Source organism: Mesoplodon bidens (genome assembly GCF_964165515.1).
Source record: "Mesoplodon bidens genome assembly, chromosome: 14".
NCBI lineage: Eukaryota > Metazoa > Chordata > Mammalia > Artiodactyla > Ziphiidae > Mesoplodon > Mesoplodon bidens.
Genome location: NC_138170.1, coordinates 82,261,751 through 82,277,454, shown reverse-complemented (window position 1 = coordinate 82,277,454; position 15,704 = coordinate 82,261,751). Strand labels below are relative to the sequence as shown.

General features: G+C 56.5%; 1 long non-coding RNA gene across 2 annotated transcripts in view; it reads right to left on the bottom strand.

Moving 5' to 3' along the window:
* The window catches only part of LOC308627942, a 65,095-nt gene that overhangs the window by 12,594 nt on the left and 36,797 nt on the right, over positions 1-15,704 (bottom strand). The window lies entirely within an intron of this gene.

Here is a 15,704-nt window from a genome sequence, read left to right as displayed (position 1 = left end):
CTCCCTCCGTCCCCGAAGGGCCCTCCTTGTTCACGCTGCGCCTCCCGCCGCTGGGCAGAGGCAGAGGACCGCAAGGCCTCAGCCAAGGGGTTCACTTGTGACCCGCTTTTCACTCAGAAGAAATGCATCCAGATGGGCAGTGTGCCAACATCTCACGGACGGAGCCAACGTGTCCCATCCAGTCCAAGCGTGCCTGACGGGGCTCCTGGGGGCTGGCCCATGGCCAGGCTCCTTCCCCCATGGGCCTGTGTCTTGAGCTCACAGCCCCACGGTTGCCCAGTCATCTCAGAACTGTGCCTCTGTGGGCGGCTCTGCCAGGCAGCGGGTCCTTCCTGGCACTGAATGGGCCACCCTTAGTGCTTTAGACAGCATCCCGCTGTCCTGGTCCCTATCTGGCAGGCTCAGGCCCAGCATCCCCTCGTCCATCACCCAGACCTGCCATAAGCCACTGTCCACAGAGCCTTGACCTGTGGCTGGAGGTCCCGGTGGGCACTGCAGGCCATGATTCCCCGAGTGGACGGGGTGTTCACGGGTCAGACCAGCCCTGGAGGGCAAGGACGAGGGGGCCAACTGCCTGATGGAGAGCAGGGGCGGTGGCGGGGATGACGGCCAGGGCCGCCTCTGTCCCTCGTGCCCTGCACGTTGCCCCCTCCCTGCTCCTGCAGGGGCGGTGGAGGCCCAGCCCTTCACAGGCTGCAGTACGTGGACAGTTTTATATCAGGCTTCTGCTGAGAATTTCATGTGAATGAATGTTGCCTCAGCTATAAAAATCAGTCACCACTGAATGGTACACTTACACATGGTTAAAATGGTAAATCACGGTTATATTTGACTACAATCAAAATAATTTTCTGATCAAGGGCTGGATCAGATCATCTCTGAGGCCCTTTTGGGCACCAGATTCTGTCCACTGTCATCTGAGATGTGACCGACGTGCTACAGTGAGAATACAGACTCCACGCAGCGGTGGTCGGTGCTGCTCAGGGAGACGTGCTCACCAGGGAGAAGCACAGAGGTCTGAGGTTTTCGCATGAGGAACAAGAGCCCCGAGGCTCTTGGGAACCGGGCACAGCTGGGCAGGACCATGTGCCTCCACAGGCCTCAGAACTGGGAGAGCCCAGAGGAGGTGACCTGTGCATCCAGGGGCCAGGAGGCCCACCTGGCATCTGGCTCACCCCTAGGAAAAGATGGGGTCACGTGCCCTTGGCTTCAGGAGGAGGGCTGCCTCCCCAGCCCCGCCCGACACTTGAACCTTGGCTCTGATACGCAAGCCGAGGAAGTGAGAGTCTGTCCCAAGGGGGGAAATCCTGCCCCACCCTGACACCCCCTGGATGGCTCTGTTGTCTCCAGAGGGGAGAAGAGGGGACCAGTGGGAAATAGGGGGTTTTCCCAGGCGCTTCCATGCTGGGTCTTGCTTCTTCCTCAAAAATAAGCCACCAGATCAGCACAGCTGCGGCCAGGCCCCTAATGACCTCCAGGCCAGGGCTGGCAGAGCCTCCCTGTCAACAGTAGCTGTTAGCCACCGCGTCAAGACAGGGTACTCCCAGTTCACCCCTGCAACAGCCCTGAGGGGCAACCATTTATCATCATTTTACAAAAGAAGTGGCATAGGCACAGAGAGGGTTATCTAGCAGCCCAAGGTTACACAGCTGGGAACTGGCCGAGCCAGGACTCAAACTCTGAAAGTCTGGTCAAATCTGCTGCCCCAGATGTTGCCTTTTCCTCCCTCAGAGCCAGGAAGGCAGTGAGCGCTTGATAGTTTTACTTGGGCAAGTCACCTCTCAGCCTCATTCTCCTCACCTGAAAAGTCAGGTAAGAGGCCCAAGAGAGGGAGGGGGGAGCTGCCAATCCTTGTGAGTCTAGACCCCGAGCTGGTGCAGCGTCCCTTCTGCTGTACCCTGCTGGTCAGAGCAGTCACAGGCCAGTCCAGGCTCAAGATGAGGAGAAACAGATCCCATCTCTCAAGGTAGGTATAACTGTCTCCATTTTACAGATTAATTGATTGAGGGTCAGAGAGGTCAAGCACCCAGGGTCACAGAACCTGTGACATGGAACCAAGATCCACACCCGGGACTATAGCCTGGTCTGTCTGATCTAAAGTCTGGACTCTTCTGCTGGCCTCAGTGTGTGCTGGGGCAGAGCTGATGGGTCAGGGCTGACGGCCAACTTCACCACCTGACCCGGCGGTTCCCCCCACCGAGCTGCAGCCCCACCTGGGTGACTTTAAGATCACGGATTCCCTGGCCCTGCTCCCAGGCTTCGGCTTTAATTGGTCTGAGGTGGAGCCTGGATGCTGGGAACTTTTTAAGCGCCCAGGTGGTTTTCATGGAAGCCAAGGGCTGGGGACACTGTTTCAACCAAACAGGTTCCCTCCCTGCCTGTAGCCTGTGTGTGAGACCTTCCCCTGGACCCTCCTTCCCTGACCCTGAGCATCTCATGCCAGTCCTGCCCCTGGCCCTCCCTCCAACGCCCCCTCCAAGTCAGAGGGACTGTCACCAGGTCAGCAGGTTTCCCGGATAGAGGACAGATGTCTCGTCCCTATGCAGTTAGGGGCTGGAACGAGCGGCCCCCAGCAGAGCAAGTCTAGGCCCAGCTCTGCTGGCGGGTGGGGGATTTAAATCCCAGCTCAGTCACTTACTAGTTGAGGCATCTTTGATGTACAGAATGTGATCTCTATGTCACAGAGGGTTTTCAAGGCTCTGAAGAGGGAATAACTGTAAAAAGGCTTTGTAAAGAAGTGCAAGGCTTTTACACAGAAAACTACAAAATGCCATTTGAAGAAATTAAAGCCCTAAATAATGGAAAGATATCCCTTGTTTGTGGATTAGAAGATTTAACATCATTAAGGTTTAAAATTGTCAATATTGCTAATAACATGTAAATTGACCTATAGATTCAGTGCAACATTAGGCTTAAAAACACTCTCACAGCCAGGGAATCAGAAGGCTGCTGGACATCCAATATAAGATGCACATGTTTTTTGTTGTTGGTGGTGGGAATGTAAGTTGGTGCAGCCATTATGGAAAACAGTATGGAGGTTCCTCAAGAAAACTAAAAATAGAGTTGCCATATGGTCCAGCAATCCCACTCCTGGGCATGTATCTGGAGAAAACTATAATTCAGAAAGATATGTGCGGGGCTTCCCTGGTGGCTCAATGGTTAAGGATCTGCCTGCCAATGCAGGGGACATGGATGGGTTTGATCCCAGGTCCAGGAAGATCCCACATGCCGTGGAGCAACTAAGCCTGTGCACCACAACTACTGAGCCTGCGCTCTAGAGCCCAAGAGCCACAACTACTGAAGTCCGCACACCTACAGCCTGTGCTCCGCAACAAGAGAAGCCACCACAATGAGAAGCCCTCGCACCGCAACAAAGAGTAGCCCCTGCTTGCCGCAACTAAAGAAAGCCCACGCGCAGCAACAATGACCCAATGCAGCCAATAAATAAATAAATAAATAAGTAAAATCTATTAAAAAAAAAAAAAGATACATGCACCCAATGTTCATAGCAGCACTATTTGCAGTAGCCAAGACATGGAAGCCACCGAAATGTCCATCAAGAGATGAATGGGTAAAGAAGATGTGGCACATATATACAATGGAATATTATTCAGCCATAAAAAAAGAATGAAATAATGCCATTTGCAGCAATATGGATGGATTTAGAGACTATCATACTAAGTGAAGTATGTCAGAAAAAGACAAATACCATACGATATCACTTATATGTGAAATTTAAAATATGACACAAATGAATGTATTTACGAAACAGAAACAGACTTACACAGAAAACAAACTTACGGTTACCCAAGAGGAAAGGGAGTGGGGGAGGGATAAATTAGGAGTTTGGGATTAGCAAATACAAACTGCTATATATAAAATAGATAAACAACATGGTCCTACTGTATAGCACAGGGAACTATATTCAGTATCCTGTAATAAACCATAATGGAAAAGAATATGAAAAAATATATATATATATCAGTTATATACATATAACTGAATCAGTTTGCTGTACACCAGAAACTAACACAACATTGTAAATCAATTATTCTTCAATAAAAAAAATTTTTAAATGCACATTTTGTTGACATTTTAACATCCCTGAAATTAAAGTGTATCTTATAGAGGGTATCACAGTTTCATTGTCACAGAGCCTCTCCAGCTGGGCCCCCCCCCACGATGGGGTCAAGGAGACGCCCTCCCAGAGTCACCCTCCTCCAATTCCAGGAACTCCAAGGACTTGCTCCTGGGGTCTGTCCTCCTGGAGGCCACCGGAGGCAGCTGTTTGTGGGGGCAGCGGTGTGAGGATGGGCAGGCTGGGCCGATTGCACGCGTGTGCCTGCATGCATGTATCCTTGTGGTGCAGTCGGGGGGAGCAGAAGGGGGCAGGCAAAACTGGCTCCCCCATACCATCACGTTTTGGTGTCTAACTCCAAGGAGGCCCAAAATTCTAAATTTGAACCTGGCCTTGCAGGCCCTCGTGAAGGCATATTTGTCAAGGTAAGAGGCTGGAACATACTTTATTTAATAGTTTGTGAGCTTGATTTATAGCTTTAAAATATTTAGCTATAGAGGATGTGGGCCTCCGATTGCCCCAGGGCTTGACGGTGTTAGGATGAGGTCTGCGAGGTCCTCTCCTCTGAAAATGCCAGCCCTGGAATCGGTACGGGTTGTCCCCTTTCCTGGAACGCCCTCTGCCTGGCCAACTCCACTCTTCCCCTCAAGTCTCAGCTCGGATTCCTGACGCCCCCTGGGCAGACTTGGGCTCACAGGGGCCTGTGTGCCTCTGTCCCTCTCAGCACTCGCTGGCCAGCGCTGCCTGGGCTGTGTGGAGGCCAGGAGGCTCTGAACTTGGCCAACATCCCTGGAATTTCTGGGCCCTGGCAGGGGTGCTGCCCAGGGAAGGCTCAGTGGGCACGTGCATCACCCTGCAATTCGTTTGCCCCCTTAGCCCCGTTGCTTAAGACACTCTTGCTCCTCAAGGTGTAATGTGCATGTGAGTCACCTGGGCTCTGGCTAAAATGCAGATTCTGTAGGTAGACCTACAGAAAATTCTGTAGACCTACAGAAAATCCTGAGTCTGTAGGTAAGGAGCGGGGCCTGAGAGTCTGCACTTCCAACCACTCCCACATGACGCCAATGCTGCTGGTTAGCATCAAACCACACTTTGAGTGGTGAGGCTTGAGAGCTTGCCCCCAGATAGACAAGTTCAATACATGTGTGGCTTGTAGCCAATGCTTTCATGCAAACTGGACGATGCAGCTCAGAAATAAGCCTGCAGCTGCCCACAGGGCCCGTGGGAGAATCCAGAGCAGCCCTCCCAGAGGAGAGCAGTTCCGGGCCTTGGGGAATCACACGAGGGCACTTGGAATCAGGGCACAGTCTCTGCAGCACCCAGGCCTGTGCCCAGCTCTTGGTTCCAGGCTCAGCAGAGCCAGTGTCCTCGGGCGGGACACCTCTTTTGGGGTCTCTGCCCCATGGGCACTGTCTGGCATCAGAGCGAGAGAGGGGACACTTTTATTAGTTATTTTTAAAACTTCTGGCCGCACCGTGCAGCATGTGGGATCTTAGTTCCCTGACCAGGGATCGAACCCGCGCCCCCTGCATTGGAAGGTGGGGTCTTAACCACTGGACTGCCAGGGAAGTCCCGAGAGGGGACACTTTTAAAAGAAAGGACTGGTGTAAACAGCACTTACCACGTGCCACATACTGTTCCATGTGCTTTTCCTGTGCCAGTGTCTAACCCCCATGGCCACCCTCAGAGGTGGGCACTTGCCTTATTACCATCTTACGGATGGGGAAACTGAAGTTCGGAGAGAGGGATTGCCCAAGGTCACATGGTGCCGTGAGGCCCCAGACAGTCTGGCTCCGAAGCCCAGGTACTTAACTAACTGGCCCCGAGGCCTGTCTAGTGTGAGGCTGGGCTCAGACAGGGAGAAGGACTGGGATCCTCTCCACCCCTCACGCCACAGCCCCAAGGCTCCTCTGCAGACACAGTCACAAACCTCTTCCAGGCGTCCCTTCTGGCTCTGGGGCTCTGGCCGCAGACAGACCAGTACTGGAGAGTACCCCTGGGGCCCTCCCACCCCTCCTGGGCAGCCTAGGGCCTCCGGAGTGGAGGCTGGCAAAATCTTCCCGGACCTGGTGGTGCCTCCTGCTGGGAAAGGCTCCTACTCCCAGATTTGAGGCTGTCCCGTTTAAAACCAGCCCTATTTTGTAACACCCCAAACTTCCCCAGTGTAAGTCCCTTCCTCGTTTTATTATCGTGGCCTGTTTTCTCCTCTGTCTTCCACCTTAATCCATGCGCTCTCAGAACTGGGGCCATTTTCCTTTTTCTCTGACTACCAGCTCTGCACCTGGTGCACAGTAGGTGCTGAACGGATTTGCATCCTACAGTGGTGATGCACTTGCAGATCTTGCCACCAGAGGGCAGGCGCACACAGCAGCGGGAACACAGGCCTAGCCACCAGGAGAAGGTGGGGCTGTGTGGGTCCCTGAGCGCCCAGCGACTGGACCTCTGGACAGGAGAAGGCCAGGCAAGCTGGCTTGGGGCTTAGGACATCTCTGCACTTCCCCTGCTAATTCCAGCCTCAGCTCCAGAGCCCCCCTTTTCTCTTCCTTCCCTTCCTCTTTCCCCTCCTTCTTTCCTCTCCTCCCTCCCCTTCCAGGTTCCTGGGTCAACCTTGACTCTGAGTGACTCTGGGCCAGGCACTTTTTTCCCTCTAAGTCTTGGTTTCCTCATCCCAGCTTTTGCACGTTTCTCCTACCTAGGGACTTGGGATCCTCGGTGTAAGGCTACACTTCCCTTAGCCTGGCCCTTCCCTGCTCTCGGGGCAGAGGTCCAGGCTGTGCTGAGGTAGAATCGTGTCCCCATTGCTGTAAGTTGTGTCCTCATCAGGCCTCCTGCTCCATCCCTGGTGGACGATATCTCAAGTTCTGAGTCTGTGGTGCTGCCTGGGGCTGGCTGAAGTGGCTGGACTGTCAGGACCACTGCTTTTCTAGCCGAGGAGCTGCCGCAGCCACATCTGTGCTAGGATGCTCGCCGGACATCAGCTGGGCCAGACAAGCAGGCAGGGATGGATGGATGGATGGATGGATGGATGGATGGATGGATGGATGGATGAGAGAAATTCAGAACATTTGTAGCAAAGGGATTTTCATACCCACTGCCAGCAGAACCCTAAAGCCTTCTTAAGCCTCTTGGAGCCTGGCTCCAAATGAAGTCAGTTGAGAGCCTGTCCCCCTTTTAAAGCTCCCTGTCCTTTTGGGATTTCCCACTGGTGGTGGCCCTAGGGGACCAATGGCCCTGGTCTAGGCTGTCCTGGGGCTGGGGCCGGGTAGGGGGTAAGGATTCTACTAACTGTGAGGGTTTACTCCTTCGTCCTGGGCTGGCTGAAGCACCAGTCAGCCAGCTTCAAAGGAAGTCACTGGCCAGAGGGTCAGCCAGGGGGGACCCCGAGATGCTCCAGTCCAAATCCCAGGGAACTGAGGGCTCTGTGACAACCCACAGCCAGACTTCCAAGCTCCGGCCCTTCCCTTACACCACGCTTCCTCCAGAGAAAGGGTTTCTGGGCGGGCCCGGAAATGAGATGTGTCATCACAGTGGGATCTCGGTCCCCAGCTGAGCTCACGCTTTCTTAAGTCTCTCCTGACACTGGGGCCACTTGTCGGGGCTTGCCTGTTGCTGACCCAGATTTCCAGGCCACTCTGTCAACACCTCCAGGGCAGGGCAAAGCACAGCTTCTCAGAGGCCCAAACAGAATCCATGACCAATATCGCAGAAACTTGACCAGCCGTGGGAGGACACCTGCCTATCCACCCGTGGGCTTCCTGGTGCCCCTCCCCGCAAGGCTGTCCTCAGGGCAGGGCGTGAAGAACCGTGTTAGGTAGGGGGTAAGGGGTAGGAGGCACGCAATGGATGTGCCTGGAAGGAGGGGCTCTGCGTGTGTCCGGGGCCGGTTTCTTCTTTCTGACTCTTGCACAGTCCCTGCTGCCCTGGGGATCACTCAGAGCCTCCCAACCTCTGCTGCAAGCCCCGCCCCCAACCTTGGCCCACCCAGTTCTCTCAGGATGGCTGATGTTGTTGCCACACAGCCTAGAAAATTCTGCCCCTGGCTTGGCTCCAGTTACTGAGCCAAAATGAGGCATGAGTCACGGGGCTGTGTCAGAGGAGCTGCACGCCCTGGAGCTGCCGGAGGCTGGCGGGAACCGCAGACCTCAGACCTGCAGAGCCGCAGGCCTGGCTCCTCTTTGGGGCTGCCTGCCTTTCCCTCCCTGCTGCCCGCCCTCCCCAGCCGGGGGCCATGACATCATCCAGCTTCTCTGGGTCCTTCTCTCACCAGCCTGCAGTAGTTCAAAGAGCCCCACGTGATTTGGGCCCCAGACAGCGCATGGCTGTCCCCACTTATTAGAGGTTTGTCAGGATGAGCCAGAATATGCAAATCGTATTCCTTTTAGATTTTTCTTAGGTTACAAACACCCGATTAAACGTCTTCTTTGTAAAGAATTCCTAGGCTCCCAAGCAGACCCAGGGGACCCCAGTTTGAGGAACTCTCGGAGAGCAGAAGTGTGAAGGTCAGGAACCAGCCCAGTGTCTGGTTTGTCCAGTTGTCCAAGTACCGCCTTTCTCGGAGCCTTATTTCCTAGCTGAAGGCTCCTGTAGCTTGGATATCCTTCTCTCCGTGATTCCTCAAAGACATCCCAGTCCCTGTGGCTGTTCAGACAACAGGCTTCAAGCTTGTGGCTGCACCCAGAGGTGGCAAGCTGGCCGCCAGCCGAGGCCCCTCCAGGCAGAGGCGGGAACGCACCCAGGGCCAGGGGGCGGCAGTCTCTACCCCACCTCCGCTTCAAGGTCATCTCTCACTCCCCAAGGCCATCTGCATGTTGGTAGCTCGCTGTTCAGAAGAGTTTGGCCCAGGCCTCCCATCAGTGACCGCATGGGGGTCCGGGCCGCACGGGGATGCTGACCTTGCCGGGAGGCCTAGCCTGGGCCGGCGGGTGGAAGGTCCGTGTACTCAGGAGGGATGCCCACGGGTTCCTCTCGGGCCCTGCAGGGAAGTCCCAACAGATGATACCGAGCAGGGCCCTGTGGGGCTCCTGGGCATGAAGTCTGTGTCCCCCATTTCTTTGATTCCAGGAAACAAGCTTCATTCAGCCTCCATAACCTTCCCTGAGTTCCAAGGGGCAGATTCAAGCAGTTGTTAATTAGGGGAGGGAGGGAATGCAAGACCAGGGAGAAACAAAGCCAAGAGAAACAATAGTGCAGCCTTGGGGCCAAGTGCTGGCGCCCCACCCATGGGTACACACGACGATCTCTCTGAGCTGTTTTGCAGATGCTGAAACCCCCTCCAGGTGGGAGAAGTGAACGATTAATGAAGGTATGCTGCCCACAAGCATGTAGAGCCCAGATCAGTTGGAACCAGAAGGTTGATGATGCCGACTCCCACTTACCTCCCCACCAACCAATCAGAAAATGTCCGTGAGCTGATCACGCCCTCTTTGAACTATTGCTATAAAACTTCTCACTACCCTCTGGAAGGGTCGGGGGCACAGTCTTCTGAGGCGCTATGCTGCAGTGTTCCCTCTTTGCCTGGCAAAGAGTGAAGTTACACTTTCTCTTTCCTCCTAAATTCTGTCTTCGTATTTCTATTCGGCACAAGTGTGCAGAAGCCGAGATTTCGGCAAAAATAGCCTGGCGCATTCCCCCGGCCAGCCCTCCTGGAACTATGGCCCCAGCTCCCTCCCCGATGCTGGGAGGCTGTTGCCTCAGTTTCGTAGGAGGACGTGAGGACGAGGGGACGCAGGGGCTGTAGAAACTGCTCCACACACGCTACCCGTGCAGACATTCGGGCTGTAAGGTGTTTACAGCTCACCTGGCCCAAATGCTCCCCATGAAAGAGGGCTGGCCCAGGGCTCCCCGGTGGAGTCAGGGGCACCTGGGCCTCCAGGCTCCCGGCCAGACCTCTGAGCTTCAGAGTCCACATCTGTGAACCTTCTCTGAGAATTAGGCCGGGACATCAATGCACACAGATCACAGCAGGGGTGTGAAAGCCACTTAAAAGAGGCAGGGCTGGAAGGCCTGCTCTCTGCCCCCTTCCCTCTTCCCTGCCGCCCCCCCTGTGCACACTGGAGTGACTCCTCCACGTGGGTCCCGGTCTGGAGGGCCCACCTCGGAGGGCCCTGTCCTCGGCTCCCCACTGTCTCCTGCCACCCCCTCGCAGGCTGAGGGGTCAGGCTCTTGGCTCAACTAGACCAGCCAGCTGCTCCCTGCTGCGATTCGAATTCTGACGAGAGAGACACAGCACCTGGGCATGGTGAGCCAGTCCTCTCAAGAGGCTAAGGGGCAGCTGCTTGGCCCAACTGTGTGGGCTCTAAATCAGATCTTTTAATTCCTGCTCTGAAGCCTCTAGAACTGTCACGGCTGTTGGCCATGCCCAGACCTGGTTTTCCACCCTCCTTTGAATTCAGTCTCTGTTATGGTTTGAATTGTGTTTCCTTAAAATTCATATGTTGACGTCCTAATCCCCAGGACCTCGGAAAACAACCTTAGTTAGAAATGGGGTCCTGGCAGATGTAATTAGTTAAGATGAGGTCATTTTGGAGCAGGGTGAGCTCCTAATCCAATACGGTTGGTGTTCTTATAAAAAGGGTAAATTTGGATACAGGCCTGCATATAGTGAGAACACCACGTGAGCACGAAGGTGGCATCTACCAGCCAAGGAGAAAGGCCTGGAACATGTCCTTCCTCACACCTCTCACAGGGAACCAACCCTGCTGACACCTTGATCTCAGACTTCTGGCCTCCAGAACTTAAAATGCAAGAAGAAGGAATTCTCCTCAAGACTTCAACAAGCGACTTCCCTGGTGGTGCAGTGGTTAAGAATCTGCCTGCCAGGGGACACGGGTTCGAGCCCTGGTCTGGGAAGATCCCACATGCCACGGAGCAACTAAGCCCGTGCACCACAACTACTGAAGCCCGTGTGCCTAGAGCCCGTGCTCCACAACAAGAGAAACCACTGCAATGAGAAGCCCACGCACCACAACGAAGAGTAGCTCCCCTTTGCCGCAACTAGAGAAAAGCCCGCGTGCAGCAACGAAGACCCAACACAGCCAAAAAAAAAAAAAGTTGGTCCGTATGACATTCATTATTGATAAATCGACATTTTATCCATCAGTCACGTGAGCTCGGTCAATGTGAGCCCTTCCCCCAGAGATGGATCCATCTTGCCGAGTTGGCAAATCCGGTTCTGAGCCTGCAAGGCTGACATCCAGAGGCCTGGTGGGTAAATATGTCCCTTAGGGTTCGGAGGCCTGGGCCCTGCAGCAAACTTTCTGGGAGAGCGGGGCCTGCTGGGCACTGCCCCGCCCTGACCCGCCTGCGATGGCGTTGGCTGAACGCTCCTTCACCACAGGCTGCCTCTCCCCGCGTGGCGCCCTCAGAGATGAGGATTAAGGCCCCCTGACTCAGTCAGCCCTCCTCTGAGAGCCTCCCCCCAGTCCCCCTGTCTCTGAGCTCCTCCAGGAATGTGTTTTTTATCCACTTGCCACTGGCCGGCTTCCTCCAGAGTGACACTCTCGCCAGCCCTTGGAGAGTCTGTCTCGTTTTCTCTCCATTCTGTGACTTTGGGCCCACTGGCCTCTCCACCCTAACCCAGGGCCCTTGCCTAGCCTCCCCCCCAGGCCACGGTGCTGCGGCCCATCCTGACTGGGGGCCATGGACAGACAGCTTCTGGTCCAAAGTGGGGCCCATCCTCAGCCCGGACCACAGGGGGAGGCGCCACTTGCCCGGCCCTGGTGTCTGGACACTGCCTGCCATGCCCACCAGCCTCACCAGCCCATCTCTCCGGTCTTCTCTGATGCCCTGCCTTCCGCTCTGGGGCCCTTGGAGCTCTGCTGCTTACCATCTACCTCCGGGCCTCCTCACCTACGGTGACTCCTGACCCTACAGCCTGAGGCCTGGCCTCTGAGGCCAGCCCTGCCTGGTCACCCTGCTGTAGTCAAAGCCCCAGCTTACGTGTGCCCTGCCCTGGCCAGCCTGCACAGCCACTTTGCAAGCGGGCCTGGCAGTCCCCTGGAGCCTCCGCCCTCCACCCTGACTTCTTACTCAAGCCCTGTCTCTGCTTGAGTCAGAACCTTGGATCCAAGCCCCAACACCAGTCTTGCCTCTGACCCCGGGGCTGGCATCTGTCCCAGGCAAGCTGATGGGTGAATAGTTAGAGCCTGGTTCCCGGTGCAACTGCAGATTGGCCCGTGTGTTTATCACCTGTGGTTCCCCAAGCCCCATAGAGTGAGGGGGGCTCAAAGACAAAGGAGCAACAGCAGTGAGAGTTCACAGACCGCCTGGAAGCGCATGGAGCCAAGGTAACGGAGGTAGCAGTGCTGAAGTTACACGTAAGGGCCTGCAGAGCGGGTCAGCGGCGGTCAGGGTCAAGTTTGCCTTGCGGAATCGCAGACCCTTGAAGCTCTTGAAGTCGATGGAACCACAGGAGGCCTGGCACTGGTAAGAGGAGAGTGATGGAAAGTCTTTACTCAGAGACCTGGACGCACAGTGGGTATCGCTCTCCATGCAGCCAGGAGACCATCCTCTCCCATCCCCGGGGGCCACAGACAGAGTGTCTGGAGGATCTGAGCCTGAGACGCCCAGCACTGGAGACGGGCTGGGAGGGAAAGAGGATGAAGGCGGAGTGGAAGCAAGTCGACGGACGCCCGCGGAGCAGTCCGCGCGGCCCTTGGGCCTCCCTCACCTCCGCTCCCTGTGCTGGACACTGGCTCCACCCAGACACCCGGGTCCCTGGGACTCCTTCCGGGCACCCCTCTTGGGCGTCAGCTGCCGGTGCTCCCTGTGGCTTCGCCTGCAGCTCTCCTGGGAGCACCGACCTCGGGCTCTTGAAGCCACTTGGCCAGCACTTGCTCAGTCCCCTGGGGTGGCCCTCGGCCAGTGACTGATTGGTGGCTGTTCCAACAGAGTTTCCTGCCTAGAAGCTTCCCTTCGAGCCCTCCGAGCTGGACGTAGCACGGCCCTGTCACTGTGGCTTGGATCTCGAGGGGCTGGAGTGGCCGCCTGCTCCCTCCTGGCTCAGGAGCTGTGGCCGCCGAGGCCATTGTCCCTGACCCCACGTCCTTATCTCTATACACACGTCACCTTCTCTTCTCAGAGGTTCATGCTCTCTTTAAAACTTGGGTTGCTTCTGACGGCAGCTAGGAGCCCAGCAACAGGATGATGGGCACCAGCCCTGCTCCAGCGCCGCGGCCCTTCCCCACCCCTTTCGGTGCTGCAGGTCTTCTTTCTATGGCTTCTCTTCTCCACGAGACCGTCTCTTTGCTATCCCCCTGTGCGTGCAGCTTGGTGCCGCCTCCTGTAAAGCCCCAGTGGACGCCCTGCTCCACGCCCTTCACCCCAGCCCGGCTCCCCGGCAAGAGGCTCCCAGAGCCCGGGGGCCACCGTGCTTGCGCACGCAGCTGTTCTAGGAGGAGCTGCTGAGCAGATGGGTCCACAGACGTTTGAAGACACATTTGGGGTCTCAGTTTCCCTGCTCCTCTGGGAGCCTTGGACCCCAGTGCCCCTCAGGCTCCGGGCATTGCCCAGACTGGCCCGAGGTACACTCACCTTACCCAGAGGGCACGCCTCCTCACCGCCACCCTCCACCCCAGAGGCCCGCTGCCCGCGAGACTCTGTCGACCCCTCTCCCTCCTCATTCACAAAGGCTGGCGCCGTCCCCGTCGGGGTCTTTGGTGGAAGGACGGGCCTGCTGAGCGGCAAGCCTGAGGGACAAGTAGGACCGTATCGGGGGGGCGGGAGGACCCACATCCGTCCCCGGCCGGGCGCCCGACGGCTGCCCCCTGCCGCACCCCACGTGCACCTGGTGTGGACAAAACCTCTTCCCTTGGTTCAGCCCAGCGTCTGGTATAAGAGCAGATACAAATAATCATGTTTGCAAAGGATGTTCCTAATCATGCAGCGAAAACGAGTGGGTGCAACTGAAAAGCTGTGGGGTCAGGACCAGATCCTCCCCACACCAATGGGTGGTCTCGGTCAGATCAGTAACTTCTCTGCCGCCATCACGTCCGCAACTGGGAAATGAGAAGGCCTGTCTGCAGGGTTGTTTGAAGACCGAACACAATCTCTATGTGCTAAGCGCTTGGGATCACCACTGTGCCGGGAGGGCCCTTGACGGCGGCAGTGCGTAGTATTACTGCCGTATTCCTCTCGCCATAAAGAGTTGCTACCAGCCTGCAGGGGGCATCTTACTAGAATCTGTTCCCAGCAGATCAGCCTCGGCGCTGGTGTGCCAGGAGCGTCTCAATTTCAGACACTTACAAATGCCCTCGTCATCACCGCACGTTAAAGACTTGAACGTCAATCCTTTACTTGTGGGGGGACCTTGGGCATCTCTTGGAGCCCCTCTGGGCCTCAGTTTCCTCCCCTGGAACCTCAGATCCACAACAGAGATGAGGACTCAGAGAGATCCTGGACCAGGGATGCCGTTCCCACCCAGGACCAGCCTGGACATCTACGCCAGGTTCTGTTTGCACCAGTGCTGGTGGCGGCGTGGGTTGCTTCTCCAAGGATGCTGACAAGGTAACTCCACACAGAGGAAAGGTGCTCAAGTGGAGAAGTGTCAGGCACCCAGACAAGGCAGCTGGGAGGGGTGGGCACTGTGGCCGGTCCAGTTTCTCTCACTGACATGCAGCACTGGCTGGTTCCGTGAGAAACGTCTGCACTGTGTCCCGAGATCCTCTCCCGGGCCAGGACCAAGGGGCCGGAACCGCCGAGACGCCACAGCGTATGGCAGGCAGTCCTGCTCCACCACTTCCTGGCTGGGAGACACCAGGCAAGTCACTTAACCTCTCTGGGGAGGGAAACAAGCAATCCCTGTAGAGAGGATTACAACAGTGTCTGCGGTGAGGCAGCGCGGCGCTCTGCGCCATGATACTCAGAGGTAGGAGCTGGTGTTCCCTCAGCCAACGGGGTGGCACAACTAAGAACCGAAAGCCTCCCAAGCAGACCTCAGACTCACCCTGCATGGGTGTCGCCTTAATTACCTCCTTCCTCTAGCATATCCTCCTGAGAACCCTTGGGATCTGTGGGTGAAAACAAGGAGATGCTCACACAGCCCCAGACCAGGGCCACGGCCTCTGGGAGCAAACAGGGGAAGGGGGGCCCAGGACCAGGCTGCCCAATGCCTGGGCAGAGCAGGGGTGTCAGGGGTCCCAGCCTGGCGTCCGGGGCTGGCTTGGGCAGGTGCTCACGTCTGCAACGGGTGTCCTGGCTTCACCCACCCCTGGAGGTGAGGAGGTGGATTCAGGGCGGGGCCATGGATGCCAGGTGAGACCGAGCCGATGGGCAGCTCTGGGGCTGCCACCTGCCCACTTGCACGCACGTGCACACGCACATGCACACTCGGCCCACCTGGCAGACGGACGGGGCTGTTCTCCCAGCCCCCGAGGCTCCCCCTTGCTCCTTCCTGGGTACGAGGATGTCTCGTGTCGGGGGCCCCTGTGCTCCAGTGCACGAGCTCCTTGCGGGCAGAGGCGTGTGTCATCCAGTGATGCCCAGCAGAGGTCTGCTACGTGGAGGGAGGGTGGGTGACCGGGTGAACGGGCGGGGCTGGGTGAAGCCGGGTGGGCACGCACCTAACACGAGTACTTTCACTTAGAGCCGCTCACAGCAGCTGCTGGAAACAACTCTCTCCGTGCCAAGA